The 26,900-nt window shown below is 38.4% G+C and overlaps 1 protein-coding gene across 2 annotated transcripts in view; it reads right to left on the minus strand.

Moving 5' to 3' along the window:
- The window catches only part of LOC128695180 (histamine H1 receptor-like), a 275,419-nt gene extending 250,173 nt beyond the window's left edge, over positions 1 to 25,246 (minus strand). Inside the window, exon 1 of one of the 2 annotated variants that reach the window (XR_011392792.1) lies at positions 18,461 to 25,246. The gene's annotated coding sequence lies outside the window, so the exon portion shown is untranslated. The remainder of the gene's footprint in view (positions 1 to 18,460) is intronic. The other variant, XM_070091271.1, reaches the window with a different exon arrangement.
- Between the last annotated feature and the right edge of the window lie 1,654 nt (positions 25,247 to 26,900).

Raw genomic sequence — 26,900 nt, forward strand, 5'->3', positions numbered from 1 at the left:
CCTTGATGTCATCTGTGTAAGTCCCATCCACTATCTGCTGGCTTAAGGTGTGTTTTTCGCAGAGACTTAGTAGCTCATGTGTGTGTGACCTTCCATCTGCGCTACCTCCGGGGATTGTTTCAGCTATAACATTATTTGCTACATTCTTCCATTTTCTATGCCTTAGGTTGAAATCACCAAGCAGTAAGATGTTTGGGGATGGAGCTGGAAGGTTTTCCAAACAGTAATCAATTTTCAGTAGCTGTTCCTTGAACTGTTGTGAGGTTGCATCTGGTGGCTTGTATACAACCACAATGACTAGGCTTTGGTTCTCGATCTTTATTGATAGAACTTCAACTACCTCATTTGTGGTGTTCAGCAACTCCGTGCAGATAAGGGACTCTTTGACATACAGGCCAACCCCCCCTTGTTGCCTGTTTTTTTCTGTCGCATCTAAAAAGGTTGTAACCACTTATCCATATTTCACTGTCAAAGTGATCTTTTGTGTGAGTCTCTGTGAAGGCTGCAAACATTGCATTAGACTCCTCTAGAAGTCCACTGATAAAAGGTATTTTGTTGGTGGTGGATGGCTTAAGGCCCTGTATATTAGCAAATATGAACGAGGTTGTATTCTGTGTTTGTTGGGGGGATTTTGTTATTGGCATCAGTAGTTGTAATTCTGGAGGGCCATGGGTGGCCACTGGCTGCGCCTCCAGTCCAACAAGGCTCCAAGGTGGTGGACAAGCTTTTGTTATTTCCTTCCATTTTCTTTTTCCGTTTCCTGCCACTAAAAAATCACCTGGAGTTGGGTTGTCGTAGCTACTATTGTTTGTCTTGTGGGGTCTGTGCCTCCTGGTCCCTTTTAGATGGTATGCAGGGCAGTCGATGTTGTAACACTGCTTCTGGAGGACCGAGGAGTGGCACATTTTTGGGTGAAAGAAAGTACAGGAAGAAGAACGACACACTCCTTTAGACAGGAGGTCGCTACATTTTTTGGGATGCTCAAAGTTACATGTCCCATTTTTTTCCTGTTATTCCATGCTTACAGATGCCCCAAGCATAATATTTGCACAAATTCACTTTTGGTTGAGAATTGTTGGGAGGTGTGTTGTCAATTTCTGCAGGTTCTGGGACTGCACTATAATCCTCAGTATCCAAGCCAGGGCCACCCCGTCCTGGTTTCCATCTACTTTCCCCAGTAGAGGAAGAAGGAGGAGACTCCTCTCCAACATCTGTACTGTGGGCCACGGTCTTGTGCAAAGATGGTTGTATATTTACGGTTTTAGATGGCTGTATATTTACTGTTTTTGTGGTGGTTTTGGTAGTGTCCCTAGGAGAGTCTGGGCTAGCAGTATGGCTGGGGGCTGGGTCTGGGTCAGCACTGGGGGCTGGGGGCTGAGCCTGGGCCAGCACCAGCACTGTGGGTATTAGTGCTATGACTGGGGGAGCCTGGGCCAGCACCAGCACTGTGGGTATTAGTGCTATGACTGGGGGATGGGTCTGGCTTAGCACCATGTGGGTGACTAGATAGTTTCGAGTCATCTGTTGTGGTATGGACATTCTGCATTTTTTTATACACTATCTCTTGCTCCCATGTTTTATATATTTTTGGTAGACTATCCAAGAGGTCATCCTTGTTTTCTTGATTCTTTTTATCATTTATTACTCTCCTTATTACCTTTCTGATACCTGCCCAAAGTTCTACATCTTTATTGCACAACCAGAAGCACCTTGCTAGTTCGAGGTCATTTTTTGAGGCTGTATTTAGTCTAGTACAAGAGATATGGTGTTTGGAAGAGCATAGATTGCATGTGATTCTGGATTTCCTTCCAAGGATTTTTTTACATGTCCCACAGATATGCTGTGCTGACATCCTGTCTGTATCCTACTACACTCTGTATGCCACGGAAGAAAACTGATTTCCACTTTACCTTTCTCTTGCTGGTGCCAATAATATGCAAGATGTATTTATACGAACCAAGTTTGCAGTATGTGGGTGGTGGTGTAGGGTGGGTGGTGGTGTAGGGTGGGTGGTGGGTGTAGGGTGGGTGGTGGGTGTAGGGTGGGTGTGAGCCGGCCAGGACTTACCCACACTGCCACACTTCACTATTATTTTTATTACTATTATTATTATTATTTAAATTCCTTTTATGTAGTGCTGTACACTGTTTATCTCAAGGATATACACTGCATTCTTTCAAAATACACTTTTCACTGTGCTATACTGGGATCATTGTTTTATTATTTACACAGCAGCTAGGCCTACGCCTTCTTTCCCCTACACTTCTAAGGAAAAGATTATTTCCTGTTTAGTAGAGGTAACGGTTGTATGCTCAATTTATGTATGCTGTGATTCCCTGCACCTCAATGCTACCACCACTCGTTTCATCTCTTATGACTATAGTAGTTACTTATCCGTTATTAACACTTCACTGGACCTCTGGCAATAGTTCGCTAGTGCCAGTCGCTTGTAAGATATTCCTCTATCTACACTATATATTGTACGCTATACTGGGGGATAATTAAGATTACTCTTATCTACAATTTAGTTCACTATGTCACTGCACATATATATCCTTGTCACTCACTATATTACTTATAGATAGATCAATATTTGTTTATTTCCACTTGTGTCGACATCCGGCAATAATTCACTAGTGCTGGTCAGGTCTATTTCCCACAGTAACCGTTCCTCCACCGGCAATCTCAATGTGACACTATAATCCATATTTTTGTTTGTTCAAAGGAGTATATGCACTTTATGTTGCACACGCTTATTTCCCGCATTCTGTTCCCTCTGCTACTATCAAGACACGCAGTTTTTGACGGAGCACAAACGCGCGCGACTGTCCCCTCTGTCACCCAAGAGGGAGAGCTAGGTAAGGTGTTGCCTAAGGCTAGGTAAGGTGTTGCCTGGGGTTAGGTAAGATGTTGCCTGAGGTTAGGTAAGATGTTGCCTGAGGTTACGTAAGATGTTGCCTGGGGTTACGTAAGGTGTTGCCTGAGGCTAGGTAAGCTGTTGACTGGGGTTAGGTAAGATGTTGCCTGAGGTTAGGTAAGATGTTGCCTGAGGTTAGGTAAGATGTTGCCTGGGGTTATGTAAGGTGTTGCCTGAGGTTAGGTAAGGTGTTGCCTGAGGTTAGGTAAGGTTTGTCAGGAAACAGGACAAGTGTTTTCTGACGCGGGTCTTAGTCATATGATGACCCACTACTGGAGCTTTGTTTCCTTCGGTTTAGATGAAGTACATGTGATGGTGTGCTAGTTGATGGCACTATATTGGATCATGGTAATAGCGACCACTGCCACCATGTGGACCGTGGCACTAGCGACCACTGTCGCAATGGTTGTCCATGGTAGTAGCGACCACTGCCACCATGGTGGACCATAGTAGTAGCGACCACTGCCACCATGGCAGTAGGGACCACTACCACCTTGGTGAACCATGGTAGTAACTACCACTGCCGCCATGGTGGATCATGGTAGTAGCAACCATTGCCGCCATGGTAGTAGGGACCACTATCATCATGGTGGATCATGGTAGTAACGACTACTGCCACCATGGTTGTCCATAACACGAACAAAGACATTAAGAGCATAAAACAACTAAAACAACAATAACTTCAATAGCAACAATAACAGTAACTACAACAGTAACTAAAACAAAACAACAGTAACTATAACAAAGTAACAGTAATTATGGCAATAAAACAACAGTAACTATAACAAAACAGTAACTATAACAAAACAACAGTAACTATAACAAAACAACAGTAACTATAAGAACAAAACAACAGTAACTATAACAACAAAACAACAGTAACTATAACAAAACAACAGTAATAATGGCAACAAAACAACAGTAACTATAACAAAACAACAGTAAATATAACAAAACAACAGTTACTATAACAAAACAACAGTAATTATGGCAACAAAACAACAGTAACTATAACAACAAAACAAGAGTAACTATAACAACAAAACAACAGTAACTATAACAAAACAACAGTAATAATGGCAACAAAACAACAGTAACTATAACAAAACAACAGTAAATATAACAAAACAACAGTTACTGTAACAAAACAACAGTAATTATGGCAACAACAGTAACTATAACAAAACAACAGTAACTATAACAACAAAACAAGAGTAACTATAACAACAAAACAACAGTAACTATAACAAAACAACAGTAATAATGGCAACAAAACAACAGTAACTATAACAAAACAACAGTAACTATAACAAAACAACAGTAATTATGGCAACAAAACAACAGTAACTATAACAAAACAACAGTAATAATGGCAACAAAACAACAGTAACTATAACAAAACAACAGTAATTATGGCAACAAAACAACAGTAACTATAACAAAACAACAGTAATAATGGCAACAAAACAACAGTAACTATAACAAAACAACAGTAATAATGGCAACAAAACAACAGTAACTATAACAAAACAACAGTAACTATAACAAAACAACAGTAATTATGGCAACAAAACAACAGTAACTATAACAAAACAACAGTAATTATGGCAACAAAACAACAGTAACTATAACAACAAAACAACAGTAACTATAACAAAACAACAGTAACTATAACAACAACAGAAACTATAACAACTACAAAACAACAACAAAACAACAACAGTAAGTATAACAACAACAACAACAGAAACTATAACAACTACAAAACAACAACAGTAAGTATAACAACAACAAAACAACAGTAAGTATAACAACAACAACAGAAACTATAACAACAACTACAAAACAACAACGTAGCTCAATTTCACTAATAAAAAAAGATAAATGAGATTTGTTTGCAAATTTCTATTATAAATTCTGGCTCGACCAGAGCCAGACTAAATATAATCTCTGTATAACAATTACTTTTGCTTAACTTTTTGCTAATGAAAGTAATAAAATATCAGGGGAAAGTTCACATAACTGGGGAGTTAATGACTCTTCCTGTCTATCAGTCTCTCTATTGTCTATCAAACTCTCTATTGTCTATCAAACTCTCTATTGTCTATCAAACTCTCTATTGTCTATCAAACTCTCTATTGTCTATCAAACTCTCTATTGTCTATCAAACTCTCTATTGTCTATCAAACTCTCTATTGTCTATCAAACTCTCTATTGTCTATCAAACTCTACTGTCTATCAAACTCTGTATTGTCTATCAAACTCTATACTGTCTATCAAACTCTCTATTATCTATCAAACTCTATACTGTCTATCAAACTCTATACTGTCTATCAAACTCAATATTGTCTATCAAACTTTCTACTGTCTATCAAACTCTCTATTATCTATCAAACTCTCTACTGTCTATCAAACTCTCTATTGTCTATCAAACTCTATACTATCAAGCTTTCTACTGTCTATCAAACTCTATACCGTCTATCAAATTCTCTATTGTCTATCAAACTCTATACTGTCTATTAAACTCTCTATTGTCTATCAAACTCTGTCTATCGAACTCTCTTCCTATCAAACTCTCTTACTATTAACCGAACTCTCTGCCTGTCTACCAAACTCTTCTCCTTGTCTATCAAACTCTCTGTTGTCTATCAAACTCTCTGTCTATCGAACTCTCTTCCTATCAAACTCTCTTACTATTTACCAAACTCTTCTCCCTGTCTATCAAACTCTGTTACTGTTTACCGAACTCTCTACCTGTCTACCGAACTCTTCTCCCTGTCTATCAAACTCTCTATTGTCTATCAAACTCTCTGTTTATCGAACTCTCTTCCTATCAAACTCTCTTACTATTTACCAAACTCTTCTCTCTGTCTATGAAACTCTTTTACTTTTTGCCGAACTCTCTGCCTGTCTACTCTTCTCCCTGTCTATCAAACTCTCTTACTGTTTACGGAACTCTCTGCCTGTCTACCGAACTCTTCTCCCTGTCTATTAAACTCCCTTCCTGTCTATCTCAATCATTAAACTTAAATTGGCTCATTATAAGACGATCGGGAAGTTTTAATGGATAATGGTATAGAGTGTGAGTGTGTGTATTTGTGGCGATGTTTCGCTCGGTGTATAGTTTTACCATGACTTAATTAAACACGACTTCAACATCACTAAACATGACTTCACTAAAACTCTGCGTAGAGCTTTGGTTAAGTCATGTTTAGATTAATGTAGAACTTTATCATGTTTCGCTCAGTGTAGAACTTTATCAAGTGATGTTTCGCTCAGTGTAGACCTTTCTCAAGTCATGTTTCGCACTTTTTAACACTTTAGTAAGGAATGCTTCACTCCGTGAAGAGCTTCATAAGGACATTTCACTTTGTGTAGATCTTTATCTATCCCCAACCATGAGTCCAAATGTCGACCAATATACTAGTTTATACATACACTTCTGGACCACCATATGCACGCAATTTTGGACCACCATATACACGCAATTCTGGACCACCATATACACGCAATTCTGGACCACCATATACACGCAATTCTGGACCACCACATACACGCAATTCTGGACCACCATATACACGCAATTGTGGACCACCATATACATACAACTGTGGACCACCATATACACGCAATTCTGGACCACCATATACATACAACTGTGGACCACCATATACACGCATTTCTGGACCACAATATACACGCAATTCTGGACCACCATATACATACAACTGTGGACCACCATATACATACAACTATGGACCACCATATACACGCAATTCTGGACCACCATATACACGCAATTCTGGACCACCATATACATACAACTGTGGACCACCATATACACGCAATTCTGGATCACCATATACATACAACTGTGGACCACCATATACACGCAATTCTGGACCACCATATACATACAACTGTGGACCGTCATATACACACAATTCTGGACCACCATATACATACAACTGTGGACCACCATATACATACAACTGTGGACCACCATATACATACAATTCTGGACCACTATATACATACAATTCTGGACCACCATATACATACAATTCTGGACCACCATATATATACAATTCTGGACCACCATATACATACAATTCTGGACCACCATATACATACAATTCTGGACCACCATATACATACAATTCTGGACCACTATATACATACAATTCTGGACCACCATATACATACAATTCTGGACCACCATATATATACAATTCTGGACCACCATATACATACAATTCTGGACCACCATATATATACAATTCTGGACCACCATATACATACAATTCTGGACCACCATATACATACAATTCTGGACCACCAAATACATACAATTCTGGACCACAATATACATACAATTCTGGACCACCATATACATACAATTCTGGACCACCATATACATACAATTCTGGACCACCATATACATACAATTCTGGACCACCATATACATACAATTCTGGACCACCATATACATACAATTCTGGACGACCATATACATACAGTTCTGGACCACCATACACATACAATTCTGGACCACCATATACATACAACTCTGGACCACCATATATATACAATTCTGGACCACCATATACATACAATTCTGGACCACCATATATATACAATTCTGGGCCACCATATACATACAATTCTGGAACCACCATATACATACAATTCTGGACCACCATATATATACAATTCTGGACCACCATATACATACAATTCTGGACCACCATATACATACAATTCTGGACCACCATATACATACAATTCTGGACCACCATATACATACAATTCTGGACCATCATATACATACAATTCTAGAACCACCATATACATACAATTCTGGACCACCATATACATACAATTCTGGAACCACCATATACATACAATTCTGGACCACCATATACATACAATTCTGGACCACCATATACATACAATTCTGGACCACCATATACATACAATTCTGGACCACCATATACATACAATTCTGGACCACCATATACATACAATTCTGGAACCACCATATACATACAATTCTGGACCACCATATACATACAATTCTGGACCACCATATACATACAATTCTGGACCACCATATACATACAATTCTGGACCACCATATACATACAATTCTGGACCACCATATACATACAATTCTAGAACTACCATATACATACAATTCTGGACCACCATATACATACAATTCTGGATCACCATATACATACAATTCTGGACCACCATATACATACAATTCTGGACCACCATATACATACAATTCTAGAACCACCATATACATACAATTCTGGACCACCATATACATACAATTCTGGATCGACATGACTCAAGAAATCGTAATGACACGATTGCAAATAAACCATTCCCCCGGCCGGGATTGAACCCACGGTCATAGAGTCTCAAAACTCCAGCCCGTCGCGTTAGCTGGTCTAGTGGCTAACGCGACGGGCTGGAGTTTTGAGACTCTATGACCGCGGGTTCAATCCCGGCCGGGGGTATGGTTTAATTCTGGATCACCATATACATACAATACTGGACCACCATATACATACAATTCTGGACCACCATATACATACAATTCTGGACCACCATATACATACAATTCTGGATCACCATATACATACAACTCTGGACCACCATATATATACAATTCTGAACCATCATATGCATACAATTCTGGACCACCATATATATACAGTTCTGGACCACCATATACATACAATTCTGGACCACCATATACATACAATTCTGGACCACCATATATATACAATTCTGGACCACCATATACATACAATTCTGGACCACCATATACATACAATTCTGGACCACCATATACATACAATTCTGGACCACCATATACATACAATTCTGGACCACCATATACATACAATTCTGAACCATCATATACATACAATTCTGGACCACCATATATATACAATTCTGGACCACCATATACATACAATTCTGGACCACCATATACATACAATTCTGGACCACCATATATATACAATTCTGGACCACCATATACATACAATTCTGGACCACCATATATATACAATTCTGGACCACCATATACATACAATTCTAGAACCACCATATACATACAATTCTGGACCACCATATACATACAATTCTGGACCACCATATACATACAATTGTAGAACCACCATATACATACAATTCTGGACCACCATATACATACAATTCTGGAACCACCATATATATACAATTCTAGAACCACCATATACATACAATTCTGGACCACCATATACATACAATTCTGGAACCACCATATACATACAATTCTGGACCACCATATACATACAATTCTGGACCACCATATACATACAATTCTGGACCACCATATACATACAATTCTGGACCACCATATACATACAATTCTGGACCACCATATACATACAATTCTGGAACCACCATATACATACAATTCTGGACCACCATATACATACAATTCTGGACCACCATATACATACAATTCTGGACCACCATATACATACAATTCTGGACCACCATATACATACAATTCTGGACCACCATATACATACAATTCTAGAACCACCATATACATACAATTCTGGACCACCATATACATACAATTCTGGATCACCATATACATACAATTCTGGACCACCATATACATACAATTCTGGACCACCATATACATACAATTCTAGAACCACCATATACATACAATTCTGGACCACCATATACATACAATTCTGGATCAGCATATACATACAATTCTGGACCACCATATACATACAATTCTGGACCACCATATACATACAATTATGGATCACCATATACATACAATTCTGGACCACCATATACATACAATTCTGGACCACCATATACATACAATTCTGGACCACCATATACATACAATTCTGGACCACCATATACATACAATTCTGGACCACCATATACATACAATTCTGGACCACCATATACATGCAATTCTGGACCACCATATACATACAATTCTGGACCACCATATACATACAATTCTGGATCACCATATACATACAATTCTGGACCACCATATACATACAATTCTGGACCACCATATACATACAATTCTGGACCACCATGTACATACAATTCTGGATCACCATATACATACAATTCTGGACCACCATATACATACAATTGTGGACCACCATATACATACAGTTCTGGACCACCATATACATACAATTCTGGACCACCATATACATACAATTCTGGACCACCATATACATACAATTCTGGACCACCATATACATACAATTCTGGACCACCATATACATACAATTCTGGACCACCATATACATACAATTCTGGACCACCATGTACATACAATTCTGGACCACCATGTACATACAATTCTGGACCACCATATACATACAGTTCTGAACCACCATATACATACAATTCTGGACCATATACATACAATTCTGGACCACCATATACATACAATTCTGGACCACCATATACATACAATTCTGGACCATCCCATACACAGAACTTTCTATACTTTCATAAGATTCGTTTTAAGAACATTTATTAAAGATTTAAAATTTTCAGTTGAACATTATTTTTATTGAATATTTGGCGAGATAAAACTTAACATGGAGATTAATACATGCAGTTATAATTTCGTTGATGACTCGTTGACTGGTACTCAATGAGGCATCAATTATTGTGTCATGAATGACATGTTAATCATGTTAAATGGGCAGTAAATATATTTGATTAACTCGCGGTTGTGACAGATGTTAGAGATATTGACGTACACGTGTGTGTACTCACTTAATTGTGGTTGAAGGGGTCGAGACTCAGCTCCTGGCCCCGTCTCTTCACTGAACGCTACTCGGTCCTCTCTCTCCCTGCTCCATGAGCATTATCATATCTCGTCTTAAAGATATGTATGGATCCTGCCTCAACTGCATCACTTGCCAGACTATTCAACTTCCTGACTACTCTATGACTGAAGAAAAACTTCCTGTGTCTGTGTGTGTCTCTCTGTGTCTGTGTGTGTGTCTCTGAGTCTGTGTGTGTCTGTGTGTGTCTCTGTGTGTGTGTCTCTGTGTGTGTGTCTGTGTGTGTCTCTGTGTCTGTGTGTGTCTCTGTGTCTGTGTGTGTGTCTCTGTGTCTGTGTGTGTCTCTGTGTCTGTGTGTGTGTCTCTGTGTCTGTGTGTGTGTCTCTGTACTCACCTAGTTGAGGTTGCAGGGGTCGAGTCCGAGCTCCTGGCCCCGCCTCTTCACTGATCGCTACTAGGTCACTCTCCCTGAACCGTGAGCTTTATCATACCTCTGCTTAAAGCTATGTATTAATCCTGCCTCCACTACATCGCTTCCCAAACTATTCCACTTACTGACTACTCTGTGGCTGAAGAAATACTTCCTAACATCCATGTGATTCATCTGTGTCTTCAACTTCCAACTGTGTCCCCTTGTTACTGTGTCCAATCTCTGGAACATCCTGTCTTTGTCCACCTTGTCAATTCCTCTCAGTATTTTGTATGTCATTATCATGTCCCCCCCTCCCTCTCCTGTCCTCCAGTGTCGTCAGGTTGATTTCCCTTAACCTCTCCTCGTAGGACATACCTCTTAGCTCTGGGACTAGTCTTGTTGCAAACCTTTGCACTTTCTCTAGTTTATTTACGTGCTTGGCTAGGTGTGGGTTCCAAACTGGTGCCGCATACTCCAATATGGGCCTAACGTACACGGTGTACAGGGTCCTGAACTATTCCTTATTAAGATGTCAGAATGCTTTTCTGAGGTTTGCTAGGCGCCCATATGCTGTAGCCGTTATTTGGTTGATGTGCGCTTCAGGAGATGTGCCTGGTGTTATACTCACCCCAATATCTTTTTCCTTGAGTGATGTTTGTAGTCTCTGGCCCCCTAGACTGTACTCCGTCTGCGGTCTTCTTTGCCCTTCCCCAATCTTCATGACTTTGCACTTGGTGGGATTGAACTCCAGGAGCCAATTGCTGGACTATGTCTGCAGCCTGTCCAGATCCCTTTGTAGTTCTGCCTGGTCTTCGATCGAGTGAATTCTTCTCATCAACTTCACGTCATCTGCAAACAGGGACACCTCAGAGTCTATTCCTTCCGTCTATTCCGTATCTCTGTGTCTGTGTGTGTGTCTCTGTGTCTGTGTGTGTCTGTGTGTGTGTCTGTGTCTGTGTGTGTGTCTCTGTGTGTGTCTGTGTGTGTGTCTGTGTCTGTGTGTGTGTCTGTGTGTGTGTCTCTGTCTGTGTGTGTCTGTGCGTGTGTCTCTGTCTGTGTGTGTCTGTGCGTGTGTGTGTGTGTGTGTGTGTGTGTGTGTGTGTGTGTGTTTCTGTGTCTGTGTGTGTGTCTCTGTCTGTGTGTCTCTGTGTGTGTCTGTGTGTCTGTGTGTGTCTCTGTGTCTGTGTGTCTGTGTCTGTCTGTGTGTATCTGTGTGTGTCTGTGTGTCCGTCTGTCTGTCTTTGTGTTTATGTGCGTGTGTGTAACTAGATAACCCAGCAGGCAAGATAACCCAGCAGGCAAGATAACCCAGCAGGCAAGATAACCCAGGTGGAGATTCAGCAAATGAACTTCGCTTGAGAAGAGTTGAATGCCAGGTTCTTTCCTCCTTAAATAGAGAACCAAGACGGTCTCGGACCACAATGTGGACCACCAGGACCACAGTGTGGACCACAAGGACCACAGTGTGGACCACCAGGACAACACTGTTGGCCACCAGGACTACAATGTGGACCACCAGGACCACAGTGTGGACCACCAGGACCACAGTGTGGACCACTAGGACAACAGTGTTGGCCACCAGTACTACACTGTGGACCACCAGAACCACAGTGTGGACCACAAGGACCACAGAGTGGACCACTAGGACAACACTGTGGACCACCAGGACCACACTGTGGACCGCCAGGACTATACTGGACCACCAGGACCACAGCGGAGTGAACCAGGACCACACTGTGGACCACCAGGACCACAGTGTAGACCACCAGGACCACCCTGTAGACCACCAGGACTACACTGTGGACCACCAGGACCACAGCGGAGTGAACCAGGACAACACTGTGGACCACCAGGACAACACTGTTGGCCACCAGGACAATACTGTAGACCACCAGTACAACACTGTGGACCACCAGGACCACAGTGTAGACCACCAGGACCAGTGTGGACCACTAGGACAACACTGGACCACTAGGACCACACTATGGACAACCATGACCACACTGTGGACCACCAGGACCAACCTGTGGACCACCAGGACCATGCTATGCACCACCAGGACCACACTATGGACCACCATGACCACACTGTGGACCACCAAGACAAAACTGTGGACCACCAAGACAACACTGTGTACCACCAGGACTTCACTATGGACCACCATGACCACACTATGGACTACCAGGACCATACTGTGGACTATCAGGACCATACTGTGGACCACCAGGACCCCGCTATGTACCACCAGAACCACACTATGGACCATGACCACACTGTGGACCACCAGGACCACACTGTGCACCACAAAGGACCACAGGATAGGACTTACATTTCACGCTGGCACCCGCAAGACCCCCACTTTTACCTTCTTAAACCTCTTCTTGACTTCTTTAAACCTCTTCTTGACTTCTTTAAACCTCTTCTATTTTCTTTCATCCTCTTCATTATGGTTAGAGTTCTTTGATCCCTAACTCTTGATCCAAGAACTTGGATCAAGAATATTTGCCATTCCCTCTACCCCACCCCCCGGCACTATGTGACCCATACGGGTTGAGCTCTTATACCTCGAGGACGTAGATATACTGTGTGTATGCATGTTTGTATGTATGTATGTGTATGTATATATTTATATATATATATATATATATATATATATATATATATATATATATATATATATATATATATATATATATATATATATATTTATATATATAATATACATACACACAGAGTTTTGTATTGAACTTCCTCCGCGTTTCTCTCCCATTCTTTATCTTTCTTCTCCTCCTTCTCCCAATCTATTTCTATCCTTACCACGGAATACACAAATATCCCGCACAGAAGAGAGGAGCTTACGACGACGTTTCGGTCCGACTTGGATCATTTACAAAGTCACTTCTATGTGCGGGTTATTTGTGTATTGCTCCAGTCATGGTATTGTGCCTTTTTTTGTTATTTACCACGGAATTTCTTTCTCCAAATCAAAAGAAGTTGTTACTCTCCCCTCCGGCTTTCATTTCCTTATAAAAGGTTACCTCATACCCACCTAATGAAGAGAGTGAGAGACGGAGTGGGAGAGGCTAGAGTGCACTAGTAATGTACTCAGTATCGTAGCAATCTAGGACTCCCTTATTTGACTCCTGGTTCTCTAGGTGAGTCTGGCACCCGAGGAAACTGTAATTCTTGTATTTAAGGGAATTCTTAGTACTTCAGAAAGTTCGCAGGACCATTTTTCACACTTAAAGTTGACTACTTTGAAGAAGTCATATTAAGAAGTTAGTTATAAGTTGTTAATATGATTGTTAAGAAAGGTGTTAAACCACCATCTTAAGAAAGGCGTTAAATCACCATCTTTGTGAAGGCTGCGTTATTATACACATGCGTTTAATTTATCATGCTTAAAGGGTAATCTTGTACATTCATGTCAAACATACTTAAAAAATATGCGAACACATAATGAAGATTTAAAGATTCGTGTTAGAATTAGAGGGGTTTAACTAACATGATTTAAAATAGTTGAACTATTATTCTTTGAGAAATTGGTATTGACATTCAGAAAGCCTGACTATAATACTTCGGAGCTTTGAAGCTTCATGCGTAGCGTTTTAATAATCTAGACACTATTAAATATTCCAGCTACAAAATTCCACAATACCACACACAACTATACAGGTATAAACAAAAAATCTCAAATTTCATGTCACATCCAATTTCTTATTTTGGGAGTGCCGTCATTGGTCAGACATTCAGGGATGAAGGAATGGAGCGTTCAGAGATCCAATCGGAATTTCTGATTGGGCAATTACGTCTTAGCAATCCACGGAGGGAGTTGTGGCTGGAGGACGTCTACCTCAACCACACAAGATGGAAATTATTGGAGGAGGGAGAAGAGGGAGGGGAATGAGGGGGATAAAGATGGGGAAGGAGGGAGAGGTATTTAATTAAGGAGAACGTTTATGCAGGGTAAGTAATGTGGTCAGTAATATAAATATTGTGGTAGGTCACCACAGTCTGGGAGAATAATAACAAAAACAATAACCATAACAGCAACAACAATAACGAAAAAAAAAACGACCAACAAGACTCAAAAACATAGCTACTTGTCACAAACCTCTGCTGTTAAATTTTTAACAGTGCGTACGTACACGTGTGTGTGTGTGTACTCACCTATTTGTGGTTGCAGGAGCCGAGACATAGCTCCTGGTCCCGCCTCTTCACTGATCGCTACTAGGTTTTCTTTCTACCTGCTTCATGAGCTTTATCATACCTCGTCTTAAAACTTTATGGTTCTTGCCTCCACTACATTACTTGCCAGACTATTCCACTTCCCAACAAGTCTATGACTAAAGAAATACTTTCTAACATCTCTTTGACTGTGTGTGTGTGTTATTCATGTCCGGTAAACTTATGTGATAATGAATTGAAGCCTCAGCCTGTGTCCTCTCATGTTCCACTATCACATTCATGGTTTACGTATTCCCTTCTCTATCTTACATCACCATCACTTACTGTTACCTCCTAACTCCTCTCCTTCATTCTCATCATCTACGTCTTCTATATTGTCAACATCATCATCTTTATTGCCATCATCAATATTTTCCCTTCTCTCTCTCTCTCTCACCCACAAATCGTTCCATTACTCTTAACTTTAGCGTTCATGTCTTCCTATATCTCACCTCACATTGTCGTCTCAAATAATTTTTCCTTACTTCTAAGTCTTCTTTCCGTCTCCTATCTTGCTCTCACTCGTTTATTTACATATTTTATATTCTGTGTTGTACAGCATAGTCTTATATTCAGTCTCGTCAATTTTTCCGCTTTAATGTATTATTTTTTTTCATTTTTTCTTGTGCTGAATAACGCATGCGAGTTTGGAGCATCATATATTTATTAATATGTGCTGAAATAAATATTAATACATATACAAATAATATATACCGAGGCGCCAAGAACCAGTTAAGTCTCCCTTAATATTAGAGTTATGCCGCCATGAATATATAAAATAGTTATACCTTCATAAATGTAAAATATTGTTGTTATAGCTCCATGAATGTATATTATTGTCATATCTCCATAAACGTATAACACTGACGCTGTACAACAATAAACATATAACTGTTGTTATAATCTGATCAGTCCATCATAAAATTTTCTTACTTCAACTACACAATTTTGTGGTATTGTACTCAGGTAGCTGTGCGTTGCTAGAATCGATATCTGGCTCTGCATCTAAACTTTTATCAACCAGTTTAATTGATTTCTGGCCCGATCATGCTTTCTCTCGAAGCTGTGTATCGTGCGTTCCTACGCCATCGCTTCCTCCAGTGCATTCCACTAACCATCCTAAGAGTGAAAAAATTACTTCGTAACGTGCCCATAGCTTACCTGTACTCACCTAATTGTGGTTGCAGGGGTCGAGACTCAGCTCCTGGCCCCGCCTCTTCATTGACCACTACTGGTGCAAATCTACACACATAACCATAGTTTAACTCTGCAGGTGACGAACGGCAACAGCCTGAATTATCATTAATCAGGCTGCGAGTAATATGTGAAGGTTCGAGCATCGACTACTGACGATGAATGGTTCAGACACAAGCGTGTAGTAGTTCATCAAATACAATCAGGGTCATGAGAGAGGCGAGAATGTGTTCAGTGTCCACAAGGTCCTCGTTGATCAGTTTCATGGACAGCTGGTCTCTCACTGGGAGGTGGAGAAGGTGACTGCTGGTGGGGAGGGAGGAGATGGGACAATGACTGATGCTGAGGAGGAGGGAAATGAGGAAGATAACTGACATTGGAGAGAAGGGTAGTGGGGAAGATGAGGTACTGAATGATAATGATATTGGGGAGGGAAGAGGCATATATATATAATGTGTATATATATATATATATATATATATATATATATATATATATATATATATATATATATATATATATATATATATACCTGCTAATACATTATGTCATTCTCTTCAGAAATAATAGTAATTCCTACTGTTTGTAAGCAGTCGGATTTCTCACATACAATCTTTAGCAGTTTCTCTTTAACAGTAACTTTCATAAATTTAACTTTAGTTAGGCTAGGTTAATTAAGGTTAGATTGTTGTTTATCAATCAAAATAAACAACAAACCAAAACGCAAAGAAATGAAATTGTAGTGCAGGTAATTACTTAATGGGAGCAGAAACCCAGAACCTACTAAATGGTCGAATAAAATTGCATTTATTGGTGTTCAAGTGTATTATAATTGGTTAAATTTGATTGCTTGAGGCTAACAGTAAATGGAGATATTTGATGGACTCCTTGGGACAATATCTACGTACAACTTGCCAGGATGGATTGATAAATTACGTAACAATTTCCGATATTAACAGATGCTTTCATTCTCCTTTTATATCTTTTATAATAACATTTACTCTAGTGTTTAAGAAGCACTGAATACAATTATTTTAAATACGATACTTTTTTCAAATTTAATAAATTTTGAACCACATATCCATAAATAACATGAAACACAATTATATTAGAATATTTACAGTGCATATACACAGTGTATATACACTCAAGAGTTTATTTTACTCCCATTTTTGGGGATTAAATTATTTGAGATCTTAATTTTTTTAACACTTTTTACGGAAAAGTTATAGTATACGTGTGCATTAAGTAATAACTATATAATTTACTGGTGGAAACTGACACACAAATCCAAGATTCTCACAAATTTATGAGAAATGTGCACACGACCATCACCCACTACTAGGATACAGCCGGCAGTAATGTACCTCTCAAAGCCACGGCTGACAACTTAGATGCCTAGAACGATGAAGGTTTCTAAGCTGTCTCTACATAGACATGTAGAAAATTGATAATATATATATATAATATATATATATATATATATATATATATATATATATATATATATATATATATATATATATATATATATATATATATATATATATATATATATATATATATATATATATATATATATATATATATATATTCTAGCTTGACTAATAGGATCCAACATAATATCAACGTTTATTTAAATTCTTCTATTGTTTAAGACTAAGATATAATTAAAATAATTAAAAATGTCATGTATGAAGCAATATTTCCGGACACCTCGACATCCAACATTCTTACCTACATCTATGACCCCGTGGTGGTTTAGAGCTTATTTCTGATAATAATCTCACCAGCATTATTTATAACACCTGTCATAATGTCTACTATACAGTTTTCTTGGCAATAAAGACCTACCTGGTGTACCTTGGTAACAATATATATGGGAAGTGACGTTCTCCTGCGACAGCATCACTTAATTAACTCCTTCCTACTTAAATCTTGCTAACTGGACAAGTCATACAACGCTTAATTATAGTCGTGGATAAGAGCAGTGGATATCCTATACCAGATGTTCCTTTATACACCATTCACAGGGTAAATTTTGGAATTTATCAGAGCACAAAATACCACCACTTGTTAAATATGGCGGCCAGCGCCTCCGACTAACTTCCCGCCCACCTAACTTGTCCACTTCTCTGATTTATATTTATATCCTTATAATTCCACATTTATTTCAATTAAAAGTGTTATAGAAAGTGTAAATTTTACATCTTAGTTTTTTACACACTATACAGCAATTATATTCAATATTAGATAAATTAGGCTTGCTAATACGTAAACTGTTTTCTCCCTACTTTATACACACTATCCTTAATAAGTAAATTTATATTTTTATTACAGCAATAATTAACCGGGAAATGTAACAATGTTGGCAAAGCATTCTTGAGTAGTGGTTAAAATATTACATACAGTTTTAATAACCCTCGCATAGGTGTTACGCTTGAAATATAATAAATGATATATATATATATACATACATACATATATTTATAGATATATATATTGTGGAAAATTGCATTTATCTGAATGTATCATTATATACATAACAGTAAATGAACATAGATAATTATTATTTATCAGTTAGACAAGTAGGAATTTGGGACACCTAGGTCGCAAAAAATGTCCCCCTTCGATACCTACCACTGCCATATCCATTATTTATTTATTTATTATTATTAAAGATTCGCCGGTATTCTCCCGGCCCGGGCCTTTTCCAAGTGGTGGCCCGGCCTTGGCTCCCTCTTTAGGGAGTGTCTGAGACCTAAGTCTCCCATGGGAGGAGGTACAAGTACCCCCTCATCTTTGGGACCAACTGTCCCCAGGCCTAGCCACAAGCTAGGCCTCTCTGGTCTGCCATCCCCGCCCCAAGGGAGCAAATGGGAATGACAGTCTTATGAGCTAAAGGCTCGGACTCAGGCACCTACCCTACCCTAGAAGGGTTAGGCATGGTGTCGATGTGCCATATCCACAAGTTGCTCTGGACCTATTAATTAAATGAAATATACATCACCAGGAATGCTGGTAAATATATAAATTTGTGGACTGTATATTAAAATTTAAAAAGGATTATAGTATATACACACATTTACATAACAGAAGGAAAATATCTTAATATTACTCACCAATTTAACTGGAGATTAACTTGTATCATACTCAGAAAACCTCACTGTCTATACATGAAAATAACAACTGGCCAGAGTTATAACATAACAGACTTATCTGAGGTTCCTGGAGTTGTCCTGTCCTGTCGCCTGATATCTCAAGTTATGCAGGAATGCATATCCAACGATTTCGCCTCCTATTTGAGAGGTGTCAGCCCAATTTTAACCTCTAGAGCACGAAAAATTCTTCCCATTACACTCACGTTTACTTGGCTCATTCAAACCAAAATGGCGACTCCCCTCCCCAGCCGCAGGTTTCCCATTTTCGATAACATACTTCTTTTAAAAATACAATATAGGGCATCTATTTACCTATTAATTACCGTATTTCCGGAAAATATATACAGTATTTTCCACACTGCGACCGGCCGGAGTTCGTTGCTAAACGACTCAAATTGCTCATTTGACAATGGTGGAGGACCTGGGTACATATAGGATCTGGCATCCACACGGCGACATATTACACAAGATTTAATCACCCTTTTTACACTTTGCTGTCCTTGTGGAATCCAGAAAGTTTCCCTAATACAATTTAAGGTATCTTGTACCCCACCATGCATTACATTTTTATGGGCATTTAGAACAATTAAATTTGTTAGATGATGAGTTTTGGGCAGTAAGATAGGGTGTTTAGCATAATCACCCAATTCAGCATTTTGTAACCTACCTCTGCACCTAATTACACTCTTCTCTAAATACAGTCCCAATTTCTCTATTATGGAACCTTTCACAATTTTTCTTTCCATCATCAATTTAATCTCATTTCCATAGATTTCCTCCTGTACCCTCTTTATCCAGTATTCAAGAGGATGTGAAAACTTATATGATATATTCATCTTGTTTAGAAATTTAAACACCAACTTAGTTACATTGATTAGTTTGGGTAAAGAAGAATACCTATTTATATCAATGGCTAAGGGAGGACAAACTATTGGAGCGGTGGTCACAGTAATTTCAACAGGCGCAATATACGCCTTTTGTACATTCCAATTAGCTTTATTTACCAACCAGCTCGGTCCTTTAAACCATGATACAGCATTTACAAATTTAGCATAAGGTAAACCTCGAGACAAGAAATCAGCTGGATTCTCCTCACCAGGTATATGATTAAATGTCAACATATGCTGACCCAAACTATTATACTTCTCTTGCATCTGATTAATTTCAGCGACTCTGTTTTGTACGTACACAATTTTACTGTTTCCATTACGAATCCATTGTAAGGATACCTCATTATCAGACCAAATTACAGTGTCGCTAATATTTATCTCATGCAACTTATTTCTTATATAATTAGCTAATTTGACACCTACATAAATGGCTGTTAATTCCAACTGAGGCAAGGTATGTGATTTAATTGGAGGCACTTTAGCCTTAGACATAACAAGATAAATAGCGCTATTACATTGAAGGTAAGCAACTGCTCCATATGCCAATTTTGAAGCATCACAAAAAATGTGGAGTACATTTTTCCCATTTGGGTTGGCCACCTGGCGTGGGAACTCCAACATTGGAATTTTCTCATAATCACCAATTAATTCATTCCACCTGTTAATGAATTCCTCAGGTAGTATTTCATCCCAAGCACATTTAAGTTTCCATGCTTCCTGAATTAATAATTTCCCTCTTATAGTAAGGGGTGACACTAAACCTAGTGGATCAAAACATTTGGAAACTTCAGTAAGCAAAACTCTCTTAGTTAATTTATTGGGCATACTGTAATTATTAGGTTTTAACATTAACAAATCTCTCTCAGTATCCCAAGTTAATCCCAATACATTACTACATTTTGGCACTTCATCTCCAGGGTAATCTTTACTTATTTTGTCCTTTAATTTGGACGAATTACTATTCCATTCCCTCAGAGGCATATTTGCACTTTGCATTATTTTATTAGCCTCTACATAAGTCATTAACAGTTCCTCTTCAGTTGACGTCACACCCAGGAAATTGTCCACATAAAATTGTTTGCCCATTACTTTACTCAATGGACTTTCCATACGTTTTAGGTGTGCATTTATCGTCGCTTGCAGTAGGAACGGACTGGATGTAGCACCAAATAATACGCTCCTAAAGCGAAAGGTTTTTAGAGGGCTAAGTGGGTCAATAGGATTCTCAGTCCATAAGAAGCGGGTACAATCCCGGTCAGCCTCTTGTAAACCCACTCTTAGGAAAGCTTTACTTATGTCAGCCGTAAAGGCATAAGGCTTCACTCTGAAATTTAATAAGATATTTCCTAGTTTTTCCGTCAACGACGGACCTGTCATCAAACAATCATTTAAACTAGGTACATTTTTGTTACTCCTGGCACTACAATTAAACACAATTCTCAGAGGAGTGGTCTTAGAATCCTTCTTCACTCCATGATGTGGCAAATAGTGACCATAAATTTTGGCTTGCTCAGGAGGTACCTCTTCTCTAAATTTATTAATTAATTGTTCAGCAATTATATCATTATAGGCAGTTAACAATTCTGGTGTCTTACTCAGTTCGCGGAGCTGAGCCTTTAACTGTCCATATGCCATTCTGTAATTAGTGGGCAATTCTGGATGGTTCAGTCTCCACGGAAGTCGTACCCAGTATTGTCCAGATTCAAATTTTACATCTCTCAGGTATTGCTCCTGAGTAAAAGAATCGTCTGGACTTTCTTCATTTACATTTATTCCAATGCTGTCTAATTCCCACAATTTATGCACTGGCTCAACACCATCCTCTATGGAAGAATTATACTGGGGCACGACTTCATGAGTAAGACACACAGTTATGGTATTTGTAGTTTCCTCTAGTCATGAATTATTATTACGAGGAATCCTACCATACATTACATGGCCTCCTGCAGTCTTCAAAAGGGTGACACCACATTTCTTTACCATACCCTTTACAAAGGAGGCATAATAGTCACTACCTATCAAAATATTTATTGGGCCTACAGAATCATCACTTACCCCAGAAGGTGCTAAATTTACATTATGTGAGAGTCTTTCTGTAGCTTTACTAAGCCCTACTGTAGATATTTTCTCTGGAAGTCTATCTACAATTACTGCATTAACACGTTTTTTCTCATTGCCCAACCTGACAGTTACATAAACAGTGTTATACAATTGAGCCCTTTTATCCGAGAGAAAACCAGATAATTTTAAAGTTGTGGGATCTCCCATCTGTACTTTCATACCATCAAAACATTTATGTTTTATGAAAGTACGCTGGGACCCCTGGTCCAATAATGCAGTTACATTTTTGATTTATGCCTTTTATCATCAATTTTTACCTGTAACACAGGTAAGGCTACTTCAGCAAAACCATCATTATTAATATTAGCAGCATTTTTTATATTAGCTACTGTTGTGTCAGGATTGTCAACATTATTATTATTATCAACATTATCATACAGACCCTTACACATGACTATATGGTGTCTTCCTTTGTGACACTGATAACAGTAGTTTAATTTGGCATGACAATCCTTTACATTGTGATTACCTAAACACCTGATACATCTGTCAAGTTCCTCCAATCTTTCAACTTTATCATTCCATGAATTGCATGCATTGCAATTCTTAGAAAAATGAGTACCCTTGCAGAAAAGACAATCTCTCTTTTCTTTGACTGGTTTCTTATTAACTGGGCTACTCTTAGGAGGGTACTTATTCTTCTTACCTTGTGGAGAATCATTATTTCTGATTCCTGCTACTTGATATGCACCTATGCAACTCTTTTTAGGAAATGAATTTTGATTATTAACATTTTGATAATTTTTCCCTTTATGAAACTTGACAGATACCTCAGAGTTATTATGTGTTGCATCTTTAAAATGAGTCAGTTGGCTGGTCTGCAACTGCACAATTAATTCTTGTAGACCTAAACTTATTTCCTCCAGACCAAAATAACCCTTGTGATATTTGTTCGAGAATCATTCAAGTGTTTTATAACTTAATTTATTCTGTACTATGGCACTCAATAACCAGTCTGATTCCTTCAGATTATATTTATTACTTAAAGTTTCGAGAGTGCTCTCTAGTTTAACTCTAAACTGCTGTAAACCTTTGTAAGTGTGATCTGGAGATTTTAAATTAAAAATGATATTCACTAGATCCAACCTACTTTGTTCTCTATTACCATAAGTGACCTTCAACAAGTCAACTGCTTCCTTGTAAGAGTCATCTACATTGGGAAAGGCTTGTATGAGTATGTGAGCATCTCCTCTTACCTGTCCTTTGAGGTAAAATAATTTAGTTACGCAGGCTAGGTCACTCCTGTCATGCACAGCTGCTTTAAAAATTGACCAAAATTCCTCCCAATTTTCACCAGGATTAAATACAGGTAAACATAGTTCTGGGAGTTTTGGCAAAGACATATTATTTGTTGGAGCATACTGATTAACTGCCTGGTTTACACATTTTAATTTATTCAAGGCCTGACTTTTACAAGAAAGAATCTTTTCCTCTAATTCATAATACTGATTAATCATGAGATCTACTTCAGTCTCATCTACAGAGTTTACTAACAAATCTCCTTCATATTTGTTGTAATATAATTTGTATGAATCATATCTATTACCTAAAGCATCTAAATACAATTTTAAATCATCAGTATTCACAGTTTCTTGATTCATTAATTCCAAACATTTATTATATGCCTTGGTTACATGACCCTTTCTAGCTTGCAATGACACTTTCTCTGCTCTATATTCCATATGTTTGTCTTCTATGTTAATTTCCTCATTTTCAGCCATGATGCAATGCATTAAATTCAACTTAATAACACTGATTACAACTCACAACACTGACACAACCTACCTTTGAATAAATCCCAGTTACTTGAGCTTAGCAATTACACATGCAAGAAATTATAATATAATTTTAAATGTGCATTAATACAAACCTTTAGCCAAACTTGGCTTATCAAAATTAATATTAAACAAATTAATATAATCCTTGCCAGAATTTGGCATAGCAAATTAATATTATACACAATATAATCTTTAGCCACACTTGTCTTATCAATTACACATACACTGATATAAATCTTGGCCAGAATTGTCTTATCAAATTAATATTATACAAATACATTAATATAAATCCTAGCCACTTTGGCTTTGCAAAATTATTATACATATTAATATAATTAGCTACACTTTGCTTATCAATTACACATACACTTATACACATTAATATAATCTTTAGCCACCCTTGAGCTTAGCTTATCAAAATTAATATTGTAATTGTTATAATCCACTACACATTAAGTAAATTTGTGAATTTAACATCAACCTCCTTCTGTCATTTCACATATAATTATTAAGTAATTAACTAATTAATGACTTCACTAATTACCTCCGGTTCAAGAAGAACCAACGGGCTATTTAAATGTGGAAAATTGCATTTATCTGAATGTATCATTATATACATAACAGTAAATGAACATAGATAATTATTATTTATCAGTTAGACAAGTAGGAATTTGGGACACCTAGGTCGCAAAAAATGTCCCCCTTCGATACCTACCACTGCCATATCCACAAGTTGCTCTGGACCTATTAATTAAATGAAATATACATCACCAGGAATGCTGGTAAATATATAAATTTGTGGACTGTATATTAAAATTTAAAAGGGATTATAGTATATACACACATTTACATAACAGAAGGAAAATATCTTAATATCACTCACCAATTTAACTGGAGATTAACTTGTATCATACTCAGAAAACCTCACTGTCTATACATGAAAATAACAACTGGCCAGAGTTATAACATAACAGACTTATCTGAGGTTCCTGGAGTTGTCCTGTCCTGTCGCCTGATATCTCAAGTTATGCAGGAATGCATATCCAACGATTTCGCCTCCTATTTGAGAGGTGTCAGCCCAATTTTAACCTCTAGAGCACGAAAAATTCTTCCCATTACACTCACGTTTACTTGGCTCATTCAAACCAAAATGGCGACTCCCCTCCCCAGCCGCAGGTTTCCCATTTTCGATAACATACTTCTTTTAAAAATACAATATAGGGCATCTATTTACCTATAAATTACCGTATTTCCGGAAAATATATACAGTATTTTCCACATATATAGCCTTTAGTAAAAAATTAAAGCAAAATACAATGTGAAATTCCATGTTGATAATTCGGTCACATAATGGGCTAACCAAATGCCAAAAATTTACCTGCATAATTTAGCATCTATGTACTGAAGTAATTTACGCATTTTAACATCACAGGAAAATAAGACATCGTATTGCATCTTATTGCGAAAATAATGTATCAGATTAGGATAACGAAAATGAAGCGTTTTAAATCGATGAGAAGAAGTTACAAAATAATATATGAATATCAATGATTGGGGAATTTTTTTGGACATATCAAGATAGCCGAAATTCCCTGAGGTGTTATTTGAGAGGTGTGATGCGTCTCTGACCACTGTTACAATGGTGACTGATTGTCTGAGTGTGGTAATGATAGTTGTAATACATCAATCTTAGTAAGATGAACTTTCTTCCACACATTACCTCGGGATCTGTAATGTTGAGTAACCATGAGAAACTATATTCACTATTCTAGCCGTTTAAAACACACACACACACACACACATACACACACGCGCACACACACACACACACACACACATACACACACACACACACACACACACACACACACATACACACACACACACACACACACATACACACGCACATACACACACACACACCACACACACACACCACACACACACACACCACACACACACACACACTACACACACACACACACCACACACACACACACCACACACACACACACACCACACACACACACCACACACACACACACCACACATACACACCCCACACACACACACACCACACACACACACACCACACACACACACCACACACACACCACACACACACACACACACCACACACACACACACACACACACCACACACACACACACCACACACACACACCACACACACACACACACACACGCACATACACACACACACACACACACACACACACACACACACACACACACACACACACACACACACACACACACACACACACACACACACACACACACACACACACCCACACATCGGCCTCTCAAAGTAATTTTCAAGG

Source organism: Cherax quadricarinatus, chromosome 35 (genome assembly GCF_038502225.1).
Source record: "Cherax quadricarinatus isolate ZL_2023a chromosome 35, ASM3850222v1, whole genome shotgun sequence".
Lineage (NCBI taxonomy): Eukaryota > Metazoa > Arthropoda > Malacostraca > Decapoda > Parastacidae > Cherax > Cherax quadricarinatus.